Source organism: Spodoptera frugiperda, chromosome 4 (assembly GCF_023101765.2).
Source record: "Spodoptera frugiperda isolate SF20-4 chromosome 4, AGI-APGP_CSIRO_Sfru_2.0, whole genome shotgun sequence".
Lineage (NCBI taxonomy): Eukaryota > Metazoa > Arthropoda > Insecta > Lepidoptera > Noctuidae > Spodoptera > Spodoptera frugiperda.
Window position 1 is genome coordinate 10890011 of NC_064215.1, and position 16336 is coordinate 10906346.

The window sequence follows — 16336 nt, forward strand, 5'->3', positions numbered from 1 at the left end:
ATGAAAAACCGCAAATTGAAGCCCAGTTATTTGTGGTCTGGTATTTGTATCGTATCAAGGTAAAATGCACCATAAGGAAACACGTTGAAAGTGTATAGTAACCCTCAAAAATCAAAAGGAAAAAGAGGACTTTAAAAAAGTCGGTCAAAGTAAGGGTACTTGTGTGATTATATTCATTTCTTTGTGGGAACAACCCTCAATTTTGTCTCTTCATACTTATAACCCCCATTCTTAAATTAAAGGCGCTTTGCCCAAGGCTTAGTTTTCGAGGAATTCCCGCATCCCCTTTCTCATGGAATGTTCGAGATTTTCTTTCTTATTGTCATGTCAATACTGGCGTAATTTTCTTGTTTTATGGAAAGTTCTTATGGGGCCAATTTTTATGTAGTTTTTCGAGGATAACTACAACTATTATACGTTTTCTTACTACTATTTTTGTCGTGCTCCCACTGTCTTTACAAACACAAAGTCTGCAAGTCATACAAGTACTATTTAAGCCTGTCATCAAACCATTACGTAAACCATACATTCAACTTGAACCCAAAAATTATGTTCAAAAGATAGCTTTACTTAAACGATCTCAAAAGAGGCCAACGCCCATGGGAGAATGTAGCAACATTACATATTCATGTCAAGTCCGAAGGCCTTAAAATTGCAATAGTGCAGAAATAATGATGGGTTGTTGGACCACCGTTTACCGACGTCAAGTTTTTTCATTTCCCTCCATTATAAGTACAAATTGTGCGGAAAGATAAGCACTTAGTTCGCACTGTTTTTATTCAATCTAAAGGCGTCTATTGAATAATTTCTCACGAAAATTTATCGTGGAAATTGTTGAGGCGTTTTCTTATCTACGGCGGAGGGTAATTTTTCTCTTTATAGTGCTTTGAATAAGCTTATTAATTGATAAGATTAAGGATGATTTAATATCATTTATTCTAAAATCATTTTGGCAACAACGGAGACATGATGTAATAAAACTTTTTTATTTGCGTTTGTCTGATGTAACCATCGTTAGTATTACAGCACCCACTGATCTCTCCCGAATTATAATAATTAATTCTGTCTGGAAACTTAGTTTAGACAAATATTAGCACATTATAGTTGTTTCATGTGTTGAAGAATTTTCCGATTAACTGTAGCCTCGAGGGCCCAATGGATATCAACGCATTACCGCGCATACATCAGTTACAGTGTAAAATACCTGTACCATTAAGAATAACATGAAAAGCGAAATCAACTTAAATCATACAAGTTGATTATACTCGTATAAACGTTTTATTTGTTTCATTTTAGAGTTTAAAAGATGGATGGATGTGAATGGAGTGGATTTAAGATTTAGGATTTCGAATATTTGCTTTGGATGGACATCCTTCTGCATTTATCAACAATTTTCTTTGGGTCTATTAAAGAGCTTCGAATATTACCGCATATTGTCTCTTTGTTGATAGACCAGAACGAGACATTTTTAATGACGACACATAGTTTATATAAAGAACAAACACACAACCAATAAAACAAACAGGAAAGAACTCGATAACCTAAATAACACCATACCTAAGTAACATTTGCAGTAGTTTCAGGAGGGAAAATCCGTCACAAAGTTAAAAACATTTATAACTGTAAAACGCACTAGGCACCATTATCTTCCGACCGCAACCTAGACCCATGGGCAATACAACTACACAATAAACCTTTGTTCCACACCACTCATATAAAACAATATTGAAAATTGTCCTATCACAAATACTGCTCGCCCTACTTGCCGTACTAATGATATCCGTTAGCATTGTGAACAAATATATGACAATTGAGGAGTCAAAGCCTGCTATTAAGTCATACGAGGACATGGAGGATTGCTTGTAGACACTGCATTGTAGGAGAGCTAAGTATCACGTGGTCGATAATAATAAGAGAGAAGAAAAGTTGGCAACCATCTTTAATACTGTATTGCTTTTATCTTCTTTTAGAAGTTCTCTTGAACTCTCCAAGTGCTATCCTCTTCCCTCAGGCATTTCAGTTACATCTACGATCATTGCATATCTCCCAAAATGACCCATTAATTATAATTTCCTTTTAATGTTTTAAGGCGACGGAATAATCACCGCAGCGCAGAACTAGGAATCGTTGGAAATCCGAAGAGTTCAGCATAAGTTTATAGTCTATTTTAAGATATAGTCTGTAGCCGCTATTCCTATCCTATCTCCGTTAGGAATGTTAATAAACAATGGTACCTAGTCTCAAGAACAATATAAACCTGTTATACCGGAACAGAGGAGCGGGCTCAGAACGAGCAAACGTGATGAATCTCGACATCCAATCAGGAGACTCCATAACAATGTGTGAAACATGTCCGCACATAGTACACACGGTCGTCGACGTCAGCAAGCCCTTCATAAATTCGCAGTACACAGCAATCTGTCACGTCATCGCCATTTTTAATAGTTTTATGCAACTCTGACGTGCCCAAGGCAATCTAGATAAGGGAGATTAAAATGTCCAAGTGGTACTACGTCAGCGACTGGTCATGCTATGAGCACTATGAGCAGTGGAGCAGTCCGCTTCACTGGTTTTACGATATTTTGTTTTTCAAGAGCTCGCTAATTACCTACTGCATGTAAAGACCCATCACACTAGAGACTGCAGACTATAAGGTGCAGTGGAGTCATGTTTTGCAATATTTCGTGACTTTGTTGCAAGTTTTACGAGTAGTTTACGACTCCTGATTAAGTACTAGCACCGATAAAGTACTAGTGAGACTTAACTACTTTTTTAGTGTTTTCTGCATTTTTCATAATTAAAATGGTATAATTAAAGTTAAAAGCTATTCAAGGGCATTCGAGTCGGGTTTCGTTTGATGCGGGTCAAATAGCAACGGCAAATTAGAGACGCTGCCCGCATCCCGCGTCCTTCATAGAACGGTTCAGAAATATACAATACATTCCACGCTCAATCCTTATCAATAGTTGTGTGTGTGGTCAAATTCAGTAGAAACATATTATGTGAGTAGTATCAAACTTCCTGATAGCACAGGCAGAATTACAATGCGGTGCCTATGATCAACGGATGCTTGTTGATAACGAGCAGGAATAACATTTTGACCTTACAATATTGCTCAATTAGTTTAGTCTGGCGGTCGATCGTGGTGGGATCGTCACCGGATTCTGCGGTCACAGCCCACTACTGTTCCCTCGATGCGATACTACGTACTACCCTTTCGGATTTCAGTCGGATATGTCGAAATTATCCGTTGATGGGTGATATACTATCAGAGGCCATATCCGGTTCTTTATATCGATATCTGATACGAATGACGTTTAATTACTCTCATCTTATCGTAATTTATTTTCGTAGCTGACATTAAAATTTTTATCTTCTGGGTAAATACGATGATACGGCACATTCTTCCCGGAAAATTCGACGTCAAACAAAAATAGAAGATTAAATGATATTTCGAGGCCATTTCCACTGTCAAAAAGGATCTCGATATTCGATTCGTTTATCAAATACAAATACAGATTTCGCATATTTTGTTTATTGCAGTATGTTTGGTAGGTGAAATTCGAAATAATAAAAAATGTATCGCGCGTTCCGGCGGGAGCCTTAAATATTATAGTCGGGGAGGCATGAATGCGCAGTGCGGCGCTATCGTCGCATTGTGACACAGATAACGGCGGCACGTACGTCAGCTCTCTGACTAGATACTGCACAGATTAGTGACGCTGAGATTTTACTTCTGTACTACAACTTGTCTTTTTTATGGGATAGAGTGATAAACAAATAGACGAATCATCTGATGGTTAGCAATCAGCCCTACTCTTTAGTAGGTCCAAAGTGGATTTCTTTGGCGTCTAAAGGTTTTAGTAGCAGATTAAAATCACGCTCTTAAAACATTTTTACACCATTACAGAGTATATAGCATCATTCAGTTCCAACTACACCCTCACCACGACAACACATACAAGACAAACTAAACCAAAACAAACCGTAAACCACCCAACTTACTATACATGTCTACATCAATCAATATGCGAGACAAACAATGATCAATACAATGCAGCATCATAAACGGTCTAGTACTAAAGTACTAGTACTTCAAGTGCAATGACGATCATTAGTTGAGCACTAATGATATCCGTTGACCTTCCGCATACTGCACCTTCGGTTAATAGTTTTCCTTGTATAACTGGTTATTTTGTTAATAGAGGGACTGTCTGGGTTATATGAATTCCTTGATTAGATTTATTGAAAAGGTTAACAGACAGCTTCAGACGGATAACTTAGTACGAATGGGATAGGTTGACCGGAGTACCATGGCCTCACAGAAAACCGACGTGAAACAACGCTTGCGTTATGTTTCGTCGTGTGTGGTTACTGGAAGCCCAATTATGCCCCTCCCCAATGTCCCCAATCTCCCAATCGGTTTAAATCCCCCAAGAGTTTAAAGTCGCCAATGATGAAAGCTGGGAGAAACGCACAAATTATCACTAAAACCCTCTAACATGACTCAAAACCAAAAGAAATCGGTGAAGGCCTTAAATTAATCAAAGCTTCTAAGAGCCAAATATAACCCAGAAACAATATAAATACGTACTAAGTAGTAAGGCCCAGCAAAACAATCTCTCCACATAAAAGAACAGTTCCATTACACGACAATCGCGTCCATCAAACCACGTCACGGCACCGACTCAATTAACTACAGTATCCCCTTATCCATCACTAACAAGGACCACAACACATAATACCTACTTAACCAACACAACACCTACGACCTTTATTTCCATAACCATAAGATTGAATTTCGCAATACTTTTATTATGTAGGTAGTTGGAAATCCAGTATAATTGGAGCTTTTGTGAAGTGAGATATTGATATTGGGAGAGGTCAGGTTATATTGGTTGTTTCAGTACATGTCACGCCGTCATGATCCGAATAATACACAAGTGTGTATTATTGTTATTATTTTTTTGTATAGTATAATAAGTTAATTTTGGTGACCATGTTTATATTAAGGGCGTAAAGGACCGGCCCTTAATTTTTATACAATTATTGTCAGTTTCCATTTGTCGTTCTCACACTATGGAGTTATTTTTTCATTTACAAATAATAGGTTTGTGTTGTTGAAACAAATTGACTATCAATTTTGTTGGATTTTTAATAGTTTTATGAATATAGGTAATAGTGATTTTATTATTTTTTATGGTATAAGCCGGTAACGAACAGACGTATCGCCTGATGGTAAGCAATCGCCACTGCCCATAGACACGTGAAACACCAGAGGCGTTACAAGTACGTTGCCGGCATTTTTGGGGATTAGAATTTAAGGGTTGGTGGGGAATCGAGAAATGGTAATATTGGGAAGGAGGTAACTGGGCCTCCGGTAACCTCACTCACACAACGAAACACAACGCAAGCGTTGTTTCACGTTGGATTTCTGTACGGCCGTGGTATCACGCCGGTAGAGCCGGTCCATTCGTGCCAAAGCATGGCTCTCCCACCCTTAACAAAATTCAATATTCTTCTCCCTACCCTTACCGCTTGGGGTCAGTACGATATGTCATCTTTTTCCATTTTCCCCTGTCAAACATCATCTTATCACAAACTCCGCTTATCTTTCAGCTAGTTTTTATATCAAACCGACTACACTAACGTAAAAAAAAAAGAAACAAAATGACCCGAGACGTAATTCAAAGAGATCCTTTGAAACATTTATTTTCTTTAATATTAATAAAATATTTCAATATTGCTATATAAAAATGCCAGTGAGCCACTTACGTAATTATGTCGCCGTACAAAACCAAGAGAAAACGAAATTAAAAAGATTTCATTTTTTACAATAAAAAATAATAACTTTAAAATATCAAGTCCATAACTTTTTAATCTACTCAGCATGCAGTAGCTACAGTACAGAACTACAGTTCCTTAAATATATTATTAAACAAAAAATCCGTTTCAAAAAAAAAACACAATATATTTTTATTTTCAGATAGTTATGATAATGTTAATTCAACACCTCAAGAGAAATAAGATACATGTCCAACAGATTCATAAAAGAAAAATGAAATTGAAATTTAAACAACAATAACAGAATAAAATCCATATTTTAGGGTCAATTCTTTAGGTTTACGGTGACATTGATTTCATTGGTCCATATTCGTAATGACGTTTTCTCTTATTCAATCTAAAATGACGACTTCACTGACACCTTGTAATTTTACTGACCATCGTAACAATTTCGTTTTGGATACTTTTTAATAAAATAAAATAGTTACGAGTATCGCTTTAATAAAAACTTCTGTATACAATACCCAAAATAATCATACCGTACTTACTTAAACCAAAACTTTTTGTAATATATCACATTGTTGTTGACTAAAAATCTCTCAAAACTAATTAAGTAAACTCCAATATGAGACTAATCACTTTCTCTACCACAAAAAGCTTAGATTTTTTGTCCAAAAAACACCATTCTCACGAAACCTACCCCGATATTTCGTCGAAAAAAATTTACATTCACAACACATGCTCGTCTGCGCAACCCTTAATCATCAAAATGTCATCTGCGAGGTGGTCCAAAAAAAGTAAAATAAATCTTCGAACATATAAAAAAAAATCACTTAGCACTTTATACATTCAGAAAAGTGTACGAAGAACAAAAGTGTATCTACAAAATGACGGTATTGCTAAGTTCAACGTCCAACGCTGCGTCAGTATGTGTTAATTTGAAGATGCTTCCTTTTAAAGGATGGGTGTAATGTGAACTATTCATGTCTTCCGTGATTGGTGATGGAAGATGGTAGGGTGCAGGTCACTAACGGGGTCTCGTTGAAAAAACTAAACTCACGACTCCCGAGTGATTGGTGGCTAAGAAAAAATGTGCTAAGACAGAAGCGGAGAACGCCAAGGGTTCCGTAATTACCGACGCTATGAATATTCAGCGACGTTTATGTAGTCGTTCCAAAGAATTATTCGGATGCTCACAATTTAATTGGAACTTTGTTTCAAATTAAAATGCAAGGGACGCTAATTAGGAAGAGGAAACTGCATCAGTGGACTGCTAATAAAGATTATGTTTGTAGTGCTTATAAATTACTGCAAGTGGATGATTAAATCTAATGACTTTATTAGAGACGTTTAAGTTATAGTACACAAGCGTTTAAAAAGTAAAGAAAATAATGATCCATTAGTAAATGCATAACAATATCTGGAGCATCCTTTTAATATGAAAAATGGAACATATTGCTTTCCCATGCTACCATTACACATAGCGATTCACATAACAACAAAAGGAACCCTAAAACCTATTGAACTTTAGCGAAAAAACAAACCGGGCTTCTAAGAAGCGTCTCGCTTCGTGATTGAATCTTTCATCTAAGACCATCAGACATAGATAGATGTATACTTACTTAATATTTTTTATACGTTTATGACGGTTTATTACTTTTTTTATGTACAATATTTAGCAGCAGGCGAATCATCGATCCATTTTAAATCATCGCTGTGAATTATAGTAATTTTCCATTGATTTCATCGTTAGTTTTAATTAAAGAAACTGTCATGACATGATCCAGTATTAAGTTAAAAAGCAACGAAACTTGAAACGTAAACAGGTTTCATCTTAAATGCATTGCACCCGTGGAAAGAGGTTAAAACACCTTAAATGTAAAAGGAGTCTTTCCGTCTTCCGATACCTGTTTCAAAAGATGTTCTCAAAAATGTACAAGAACAGTTTTTTATTGTTACAATTCAATCACATGAAAATTGAGAACCGTAAGGAAGGGTGCACTGTATAAAAAGCTAGATTATACAAATTATACAGTATCTTTTAATCCCATTGAATTAAAAGGATAAAGGGTATTATTTCCATAACATTATACGTATACATTAATACTAAGCACTAGAGGATATCCGGTTTTTTTAATCGATCCTTTGGTCCCACGCCCACAACACAAGGAAAGTAAAATATTTTTTATCGATAACATTACAAAATTAAACCCCATGTTACGTTTATCTTTTGAAGAGTGTAGACAGTCGGAAACAGATCTTATCGAATTGAGCTTCGTTCACAATTGATTTTTTTCTAGTAAAAAATACTTCCACATTTCTACCTGGGTTTGCGCAAACAGCCTTCGGAGCTCGTCCTTTCACGTCATACCGTTGGTGGATAGCTCATTGCTGGCACCGGACATAGCAGTAAATCAATGGCGAGAAAAGCATTTATCTAACACCGATTGTCAAAACATGCACACAAATCAAATACGTTAGTGACCACACGACAGGCTCGACAATGGGACTTCCGCTCCTAAAAACCGACAAAAGCATTAATCGCTCCGGTCGGAGCAAATGAACCGTATGTTGTGGTAGGACCTCCATTGTCATCGTGACACATTGTTTTTTTATCTACGACTCGTATTAGGTGTGAAACGACTCCTAATCCCTTATTAAGTAAACGAACATGAACATACAAAAAGTTCTTGTCAATTTAAAAGCAATAAAATTGTCGGTGCACGAGTTATCTCGAGTGTCGAGCGGTAAAGAAAGCCGATATATCTAAAATGCGTAAAACTGGTTCTGATAACACAACTCGGTCCGGTAACGAGTGGCCCTTTCGAACTTTCACACGGAGTGCACATGTATGTACATCTCGTACAACGGATGTCGTCGCAATTACGAACGGCTGCGATTATTATTGCGCGGTATTGTGCGGCCAAATTACAGCATCTCGGCTTCCCATCCGGTCTAACGCTACCAGCATGACACGCGAGACTCGGTCTTAACACAAAAATGACAGATACCAAATTGTAATGTCGAACATTGGCACCGTTTGAGATGATGCGGCGACGGCTACAGGACGCGAGGACGTCGCGATAGACAGGCTAATAAGGGCCGGACAAATCGCAGGTGAATGAAATGGAACAATCGCGGCGCGCTCACAATGCAGTCTCGGCGCGATGATACTGCGTGGACACCTGCGGCGGTAGCGTGAAAAGGTAAACTTCTGATTTATGGGCTCAAACATAAATGCTACGCTTTAGCGATATGCACCGGAGAAAATCGCGCCTTTCTACATTCACAAAAGCGTGTTCGAACTTGTTCAGCGATCAATGCATCCATCCGACTGTGAGGACGAGATTTTGTTTTCATATCTCTGGAATAATGCAGCTGCATTCAAAAGCGACACCCAGAGATGGCAAATGTATGATATATTATTGTCTGAATGGGACGGATTTCTAGGATTTCTCTTTTACTTTGGACGTTGGTTCCTGTAATTTGCACAATGAATGTTGATTTAGCGCACCTGCATGGTGAGTGTATTTTTTGCATAGTAAGTGCAACAAAAGTGTCAGTTGCATAGTGGGACTGGGAGAGCAATCACCCCTGCAATGCAAGGTAGAGACTGGGGACTGAGTCAGAGCCCTCGGTGACCCGGTTCGCACGCAGCGTCGCCGCGCGCGCGCTAAGCTGCGTCTTATATGACGCGGAATTTATTGGCTTCATACAAGGAACGGGCACGTAACGTCTTTCAGATATACTCGCGCAGCATCGACTTCTTATCTGTCATTCCGTGACATAAATCGTACGCGAGGAACGATTCGTATAGAATTCTAGGATGATGTGGCATAAAATCTAGGCTTTTGTGTATGTATTGGTAGGATGGCTCATTAGTCTCAGGCGGAGTACTCCGAGATATTTGTACAACCAGTGATGGATGGCTAGTGCCGCAATAATAAGCTGCTATTGCCTTGGCAACTAATATTCGGTTAGGAAAGAACTATCACAATGATTCTCTTCTCGTGAATTGTGTATTGAGTGGTGCCAAGTATTTGACACGAATATGGGCTCTGGTGATTAATAGGTATCATTGACATTTCCTAGCCTATTGAATCAGTATTGCATTTTTGATTAAACTCAATATAAAAGAATGTAATGAAACATGATTGTTTTAGCTACCATAGTAAAATTGTCATGGGTATCGTCATGTAAACGTCGCAGAAGTGGAACACAGCCGGCGTCCGGTCGGGCCGGTACAGCAGATGCCGCGCCGACCTTGCGCGCACGCATACTCATACAACCATATATCACACGATAGGAGGCTCTATAGGAATGTAATGTAGGCTATGTTGTACCTGTTTTGACACTAGAACTGGTGAAGAAACACACAAAAACGTGTAAACACGAGGATAGCTAGTTTAATTTCCTTGTGTTAATCAAAAATAGTCCAGTTTTTGCTCTCATAACTTCACAAAACCAATCTACATCAAATAAACATTGTACACTACTTCAATGGCTCGAAAGCGATAAAGTATAAACACAAAACCTCGAATCGATATCCTTTAATCAATATTTTGACGATAAAAACACAAAACGACGTATCATTTACTCCTTTCTCGTTTGTAAATGTCATAATAAACTCCATAGTGGTATAATAACAAGGCGTTGCACGGGTTAAGGTCACAATATCCCGTAAAATATTAACTATAATTGGAAAAAATGAATTCTAAAAGTAAATGTCAGGCCGCAAGAGTAATCTTCGGCGGTGGAAATGCGTGCGGTTTTATGATAGTAAAAAAATTATTATTGTGAACGAAACTAGTAGTACCTGTAGCTATGGGGTTATTTTGAAAACAAGTGCATCGATTTTTGTTATTATTAAGTTATTTAAGATCGTTGTGGAAGAATGGGATATGACCTACAAGACAACATGATAACTAGCCCCATTTCGCCGCAGACTTGGGGCACACGTATAAAATCAAATCTTTGTACAAACTGTACATATCACTTGCTGTTTTAACGCGAGAACTAATTGTATTTCCTTCTTTTTGTTTCAATGTTATCAAAAGTGATAATTTAGAAGCTAAAGAGCTTCTTAAAAGTCTAGTTCTTTTCGTACATTCAACTATAATTCACATCAAAAATATCTTGACCAAAACTGTCCAATGTTTAGGTAAGTAATACAAAGGTGTTATGTATGCATGAGATGGCGTATGACCAGGGCTTTCATCAGGTGACTAACGTGCACTAATATTTTAGTAAACACGCGTAGTCAGGCTCAGCTTACCGTCCAATTTCCACAAAACCGTGACGTCACAGTCTGTGAATAACTTGGATTTTCGGCTGGTTCATATCGTGACTCATTCATACAACACAGCTGTATTATTTTGATAAAGATACTATAGTTTTTATTGGGTTCCAAAGTCTTGCCTTATCTCGGTAGTGGATCACGAATTGAGTGGCTCCGAACACGATGATAATGGTTTATTTAACTTTACAAGATCATTTTGTTAACACTGTGTGTCCATTTAGAGTGATACTCACGTGATTGTGTTCTTATGTATGTTAATAATCAGGTCTTAGAGTTCCCACTGTCGATATTGAGACCTCTCGAGAGGTTAGAAGTCAAGTAGGTCCAGTGCAATCAATTAGGCCCAGCGCAGCGACCTACATGATTGATTGAACAATGCGAAAGAAATATGCAAGGATTGGTACCTAAGTGAGATAGGCGTGACTATATTAAATTGGTTCTAGAACGTACCGGTTGCAGCATGTTTCAATTAGACCAGTCCAAGAAATCATTAAAGAATCTGTAATGATATCGGGTACTACAATTTCTGCGGTGGCCAAATACTTCTATAGTGAGTCACAATTCCATGAACACCGAAATACTAGCGCCATATTAGTTCTTGAATCACTTCCTTCTAATGAGCTACCAACGGATATTTTAAAACAGTATTAATCAGGAGTTAATGTATTTATCATTGCCCACAACGACCGCCCATTTGGGGCTAATCATCCGTAATTATTATCACGCAACGAAACAATCTTATGAAACAAAACGACTGAGTATTTTGTACGTTTAGAAAAAAATCTATCAGCCGGTAATGATTACGAGGCGTATAAATAAAAACTGGAGTACTGTGATGACTTTTTAATTCATTTTGGGATGAAACGACAGGGCTGTGTAATGACGAGAAGGTTGAAAAAACGCGGATGACGATGCTGTTATAGAAACCGAAGGGCCAATGTTGTGGGTAGATGAAAAAACTGTGGTGAGAATACTGATGTGGCTACTGCACGGGGCAGATGACGGATTCAAACTGATTTGCCTCAATCACGAGTCAAAGGAAGGGCCGAATACACAATCAATATCATCTACAAAAGCAACTAGAAATATTTATTACTTTCTAAGAATGGAGCCACTTAAACTAAACTGTCTGATTTGAAAAATGTCTCTTTTCTATATAAATAAGAATGGCGTTAAAGTTGTTATGATTTTTTGTTTTGCAACCTCAGTCCTCACCCCAAAACGTTCAAAGGCAACTTTTTATATGAGAACAAATATTTCAATGCCGCCAAACTGACATAGGCGCCCTCTCACCTCAACCCAAAATAAATCCCCATAAAGTTATCAACGAAAATCGTAAAAAAATCCGAAAAGTAGATACAAAACGGTACACAAATATACATATTTATGAATCGACATCCTCTGGCTATGTTGTTGGGTTTCATTCACCAAATGTCGCTATCTATTTACATTGTTATCGCCAGTTATCGAGGGTCGCCCTTCGAGGAAGACAGGGTTATCGATACAAATGCCGGCTCTTGTGATAAACCAATCATGAGAAGGGATTTCTGAGGATTCCGTGACGATTGTCAGATGGAAACTATAACGTGGGCTCCATGATAAATGTATTTACTTCAACAATTGAACTGAAATTCTCAGTTCAGATGCTGATTCGCGATAATAATTCAAATGGCATTATTTACTATTTACACCGTAATCAAAGAGAGAGCTAGTCATCCGTGTCTGGGTCAATATTCTTGTTGATAAATACAGCACCCCGTTAGCTGAAGACGCACAACCGTGACGACGTATCTACTAAACAGCATCGCCATTAGTGTACAATATCAAATATCCTATTTATCTGCCGCAAGTGTAATTAAGACGCGCGTTTTATTAACGTACTGCACTCGGGTCGTAAAGTCAACAGCAAAATAATTCACCTACGCACATTCTTCCGGGATCAAGGAGAAACATTACAACAGAGGTATAATTGGGAGTGCGATAAACCTCCCATTTCGCCCTCTAGACATTAGCCAGTTGTTCTAAATCTGCCCACACACTGTCTTTACGTTTATTTGCTGTTCAATTGAGATAAAGACGAGCAATAAAATGGTGGATGTGAACCCTTTATCCTCCCACCCGGTACATAACAATGGCCTGAGGTAATCGTACAATTTTTGAGAACCAGTCATATGAACACAGAACAAACCGAGGCTATAAACAAATGTTTCAATGGAACTGGATCATAAGGACGTAGGAACTTGTTTTCTAAGTCATTTGACTCCTTAAAAGGAAGCTTATTGGACCTACCGAACATTTGGAGGTGATGTGTAGCAGGAAAACGATATGTTAAAGCCGGAGGCAGAAAATAATACAATGGAAAAAATAAACAGTGTTGTAAATAAAGCAAACCGTTTTACTTAACAAACGTTACCGCAAATTATCTACACAAAAGAAGTAAATGAGATTAAATTGGACCCCTTCACCGTTTAGATACGTAGAGACTAATGCTTTCGTTTTAATTTCTGTAACTGTAAAACCTAATTGACAATTCGCAGAATTCGTTAGGCAATTCTATTAGGTCTTATTCTAGACCAAAAAACTTCTGTAATTATCTATTTCGCAGCGATAGTTGCTCCATATTTTGCATAAGAAATGGAAGGTAGTTAGTAACTAGGCAGCAAATTCTATGTAACTACTTTTTAGTACTTTTCCATAAATATTCTTATCGACACAATGAAAGTTAATTACGAGTAACATAGCACCATAAATCCACCGGTAACACCAAAATTAGCATCCGACTGAACTAGACCAACTACAAAATACACCGAAAACGTATCTCTTTGATCAAGTTTATATCTTTAAACAACGGTGTAAATACTTTAACTAACTTCCTAAACCGTTTAAAACACCAACAGACCGGGTTTTACAAATGGCGTCGCGTCGAGCGTCGAATTCAAAAACCGTGAATGAATCAACAACTGTTATTTAATTGCCAATATAAATTTGTCACCAAACATTTCGCGGTGTTTTGGCGAGAACAAACTTCAAACCGACATTTCTTGGTAAAGAAATTTTCGCTTTGAAACAGGAAAAGGAGAATTTAATTCTGCTTACGACTTTTTTGATGTTAGTGTGAATGAACGTGATAAAGTTTAATATCTTGTTAGTAACAAGGCATTACGCGAACAAGCACCTTAAAGTATACTGGTATAAAGTATTGTTGATCAAATTAGAAATGTAATTAAAAGTCACCAAGTGCTCGTGATAGCAGAAATACTCAACAAAGGAAAAATACAATAACAACTTCAAAAACCCAATCAGCTAATTAATCAACATCAACACAGATAAACAATTAACCCTACAGACTCAAATAAAAGCATACACCATATCTGTCATAGGATAAACAAAAGTAAAATGTTTGTAATGAAAAAAAAAAACATAACTCACCATGGTGTTATCAAGGGGCCGCCGTCAACCTCATCTGGAACCAAAAACAAACATGATTTCAAATTAAGGGATAATGAAGTGTCGGCGTTTTAGAGTTCTTTGGGGTAGGAGTCAAATCTGTTTCAATTGAAGTGTAAAAATAAATCTGAAAAGATATAGGTGAATTACAGGTAAATAAGTATAGTAGGTACATATAGAATGACAAATTAGAGGTTTCAAAGTCGCAATGAAGATTAATATTCATAGGTGGGTAAATAAATCAATACTTAGAAATATATGATATAGGTAACCTTCCAAATGTTTATTTTTTTTCCTATTTCGCTTTTCTTAGAAACTACCAAACCAATTTGGGTAGTTTTGGTATCTGTTGACGAGATTGAGCACCGAGCAGCAACTACAGTTTTTAATTGTATGATTTCTATCAAAATTGACCAGAACTTTTATTCAAAACGGATTGTTTATATGATAGCAAGAACCCTAAGCATAAGCGGTACATATCACAGATGACTATATTTTTTTTTCACAGCAGCGTGTCCACAGTTCACCGCCTTACTACCGTACCGTAACGATATAACTAGCTGTGTGCTTCCATCTTGATGCCGGTCATCATCACTCGACTAACTAGTTTACACTGGAACAGAACCACTACTCTATAATTGAAAATCATCAGACTAAAGGTGCACGATAAATCTTCAGACAAGACTTTTATTTACAAACAAAAAGGAGCACCCGAGACGCGGTCAACGAGGCATTTAAAAACGTCAACAAGATCGAAATAATATTTCATCATAATAAAAATATTTCGTCCGTAAAACACCGCAAGACTCACAAGTCGGAGGTAACAATTATAGGCAACCATACTACCGATAACTATAATCATAGGAACGTTCGAATTAATGAAACTCCGGGCTAAATCGTTGCAACGGTCATAAAACATAGTCGTAAAATAATATACAGAAATGCCATCACCGACGGTTCTCACGCTGTATAGATATAAAACCCATATTATGTATGAGCAATTAAGAGGTACATAATATAAAAATGATTGCCAGACAACACGATCCTTTTATAGACGAACACGTCGATGTGCCGCTAGTGCCAAAAAAATTATAAAAAAATAAGCGATCATTGATCTGCAGCATCACTAATCGGTAATGTATACATGCACGCGTTCAATATATTATCACGTCCAAACTGGGAACGTCAAATATATGAGATGTGATAATGATTACACAAAAAAGCCATCAGGACTGAGTCGTCAGGCTTGTGCATTGAGAACATTCAGATTGTTATGTGCAAAGAAGCAATAATGTTCTTGAAGACGTATCTTTTGAAAGGTTTCAATTCTCCTGAACATAATCGACATTCAATGAAGTAAATACATTAGAGTACAGTACCGTCAATACGTTTAAAGTAATCGAAACAAAATGCACTCTGATTGGTTAGTTTAAACCAAGGGTACAGTAATTAACTCCACCAAAAACACAAGTAAACATACAAAAGACGTTGTAGAAAGACTAGACAGAACCCCAAAACATTGAAATATAATGTCGCTGCTAATATGAATACATTACGTCAATAAATTCTAATTTATTACACAAACAGTCAAACAGCCTGCATCTGCATTTCATGCTCAGATCAAACGGATTCTGATGGTGATTTCATACATCATCGGAATTAAGAACCTTGTTAAAAGGAGCTATAACTCAAATTTGTGTAGCAACGCATATTATTAAACATTATTAATGAATTATCACTTGTTAGCGTTAAAGAAATATCATTTATCATATTTTATTTATGTATCTGTTTAACTAATATCAATAA

General features: G+C 37.2%; 1 protein-coding gene across 5 annotated transcripts in view; it reads right to left on the reverse strand.

Moving 5' to 3' along the window:
• LOC118272940 (mitochondrial cardiolipin hydrolase) overlaps positions 1 to 16336 on the reverse strand; it is a 112959-nt gene that overhangs the window by 10544 nt on the left and 86079 nt on the right. For 3 of the 5 annotated variants that reach the window (XM_035589680.2, XM_050693372.1, XM_050693373.1), the window contains one exon: positions 14513 to 14546. The exons of the other annotated variants lie outside the window; for them this stretch is intronic. The gene's annotated coding sequence lies outside the window, so the exon portion shown is untranslated. The remainder of the gene's footprint in view (positions 1 to 14512; positions 14547 to 16336) is intronic. 5 annotated transcript variants of the gene reach the window in all.